General features: G+C 33.6%; 1 long non-coding RNA gene across 1 annotated transcript; it reads left to right on the top strand.

Moving 5' to 3' along the window:
* The first annotated feature begins 2053 nt into the window (after positions 1-2053).
* On the top strand, positions 2054-2744 carry LOC136218448 (uncharacterized). Its single transcript, XR_010683797.1, has 3 exons — positions 2054-2159; positions 2444-2566; positions 2645-2744. It is a non-coding gene; the product is annotated as an uncharacterized lncRNA (long non-coding RNA).
* Positions 2745-2966: the final 222 nt, after the last annotated feature.

The raw sequence follows: 2966 nt of genomic DNA, 5'->3' as shown, positions 1-2966 counted from the left end.
TCTTTTGTTCTTGCCCTTATGGTGACCCCTTACTCGATTTTCAACATCTATTATAATCTATGCTATCTCAGCTTTCATTGAGTCGACCCTTACCAAGCGAATATATTCATGTTCCGATGCGGACAAACTCTTAATGGCCATCTTTGTTACTAGACTTACAATTATGAAGATTATTTTAGAACCGGAGACAGTGGCGGAGCCAGCACCGAATGATGGGAGGGGCTCTAGTGTTCGTAGGAAAAAAAAATTGGATGACTCCTTAAGATTTTGATTGTTGTTAGTTTCACAAAAACACCTTTTTCACTGTATTTGTTTTATTATAATTTGAATTATTAGATAATATATCAAAGATTTAATTTTTGGAATTTTACATGAAAATCGTAATTAATTATAAAATTACAATTAAAGCATAGTATCAAAATTAATTTTCAATATATCACTATTGTCTGTATATTACAAATAAATTATGCTTTTATACCCTTATTAAAGAATTCTATACCTCACTTCATAAATTATAAACCTTAAAAAATACGTATATATTATAGACTATTAATTTATAAACTATAATCCTTAAAATATATTAAAATGAATAATTTATTTAATTTGATACAATTTAATTATATTATGTAGATAAGTTAAATTTTTGGGTTAAAGTACAAAAATACCTCTAATATTTTGGGTTATGAGCAATTTTATCTCTAATATCTAAAATTGTACAATTTTACCCCTAAAATTAGAAACCAAAAGTAATTTTACTCCTAAAGATAAATTTGGTCAATTTGAAAAATAATTTTATCTAACTAATATATTAGATACTTTTATTTTCCAACGAATTAAAAGCTAGAGACTTAAAAAGTAAATAATATTAGCAATTAACACTTAATATTAGCAAGTCTTGGAGATTGTATTTTTCTTGTAAAAGATAAATATGCTGCAAGTTCCAACTAAAATAGCTATAGCATAATTAATAAAAAAATATTCCCAAAGCAAATCATTATCATCACTTATATTCTAACCAATAAGCTACGGAGTAAATGAAGGGACACTTCATTTATTGCTTCCTCCTCCTCCTTCCATGTTCCTTTATTACTTCCTCCTTCTTCCATGCTCCTTTCTTCTCCAATCATTTTTCTAACAATATACTCTTTATCTTTAAGTTATACGAAACAATGGTTCTCCACTCATCTATTTTCGTTTCTGGGTATAAAAACATAACAAAAGGCAGAAGATACTTTCTGCGAATGAAGCAGCCGCCATGGCTGGAGGGGCTCCAGCCATGGCGGCTCCTGGCGGAGCCAGGGAGGAAAACCGCTCTCTGGGGTTTTCCGGCGGAGTCGGAGGGTCGGCTGACCCTCCCCGCCCCCTCTGTCTCCGCCCCTGACCGGAGACTAATTCCTCCATAGTTATTCACGGCACCTCAACTTCTTTGAGGGGGGCATTCTTCCAGTCCATTTAGACAGGCCCATCCCCGCTTTTGACAAAATTTGCTATATCACTGAATATTTCAAATCCCAGCCCTTCTTCCTCATTTAGCATTAATGGTTTAGGCTCACCAAGGCACTGTCTTGCCCTTGTCTTGACAAAGGGTTTTAAAGGTATCACGAGTTATGATAGTCTATTGTTTGTTAGCAGATTTAGCTTCATAAACCAAGCCACGGATGTGACTATGACAAGGCTTAATGTCAAAGAAGGGAGTACCCTGCTTATTAACCTTAAGGCCCATTCCGTAACTTAAAAGCACATGTGTCATCTCTAGAATACTTTAATGATGATGTGTAATTTTATAAGATTGATGTGTTTCCATTTCTTAAAATTCTAAATTGTAAAAGTGTGTTGCTAAAAAAGAAAAAAACCACTCTGAAAAGTTTAACAAAAAGAAAATCAAAATTCAAAAATTCTCTGAATTTTCGCACCATTTTGAAACTTATCCATTAACCTCAACTACTCCTTCAAAATCGCTTCCTCATTCAAACTCCTGAACGATTTCTAACCCATATCTCCCTTCCTCTTTATCATCGTACTCACATTCTTCTCCCTTCTTCGGTGGAGATAATGAACATCGAAGCATTAGTATCTTGGGCTGCTCCAATGGTCAATTATTCTTTGTTGGGTTGTCCATGAGGAAATTTTGTTTTTGCATATTTGATTTGATCTTCAAGGTAAGAAATTTTCGGATCCTTAGTTCATTTCCTTTGATTTTGTTTTGTCAATCTTTTTGATGATGAATGTCTCCATATATACAGTATCTTCTTTACATTTCTTACGTACTTTTGCATCTATTTGTTTCAATTTACTCTTTCAGACGATAGTGTTAATTACACCTTTGTTTTCACTCACGTAGCAAGCATTAGTATCTTGGGCTGCTCCAACCGTCGAGTATTCTTTAATTGGTAATTTTCGTTTTCGCTCTAATGTGTTCTTGGATGGTTTGAATCTGTTGAAGAGTATGTCAGGGTTTTTGAGCCTTTACTTGAAGAATATCGAGCACAGTTATACAACACATGGGAAGAGTTGGCTGAAACAAATTGCTCATCTAATGGTTTCTATAAAGAGCATTGAAAGACATGTATGGCATTTGATTAATCTTTAGAAGTTAAATTGGTTTGCCTCTAACTTGCAACTATTTTTTCATCCTGTCAAGCAGTCAGATCCAAGAGGACCAACACATCTGCAAAATGAAGATGATAATGATGTCGACACACCGGTGAATGTGTGGCTGGTACTGTTAGAAGTCACACTAAAAGGTTAGATATTGAAGTTTGATATCCATTTTACTATTCCCCATTGCATGTTCTGAACTTCTAACAATATTTGTTGTTATTTTGATTTTTTATATGTTATCTCTTCTTTTAAATTGGTATTTTTTTTATTTGGATTGGCTAGGAATGGGTCTGTTAGCATGACCGTTTTTATTTTCTTTTTGGCACAATTGGTTGTGCCATTTTTGATTGAGAGACTAAATTAGA

The sequence above is a fragment of the Euphorbia lathyris genome, chromosome 2 (genome assembly GCF_963576675.1).
Source record: "Euphorbia lathyris chromosome 2, ddEupLath1.1, whole genome shotgun sequence".
In the NCBI taxonomy this organism is placed as follows: Eukaryota; Viridiplantae; Streptophyta; class Magnoliopsida; order Malpighiales; family Euphorbiaceae; genus Euphorbia; species Euphorbia lathyris.
Note: the sequence above shows the minus strand (reverse complement) of the source record. Positions and strands in the feature narration are given on the sequence as shown.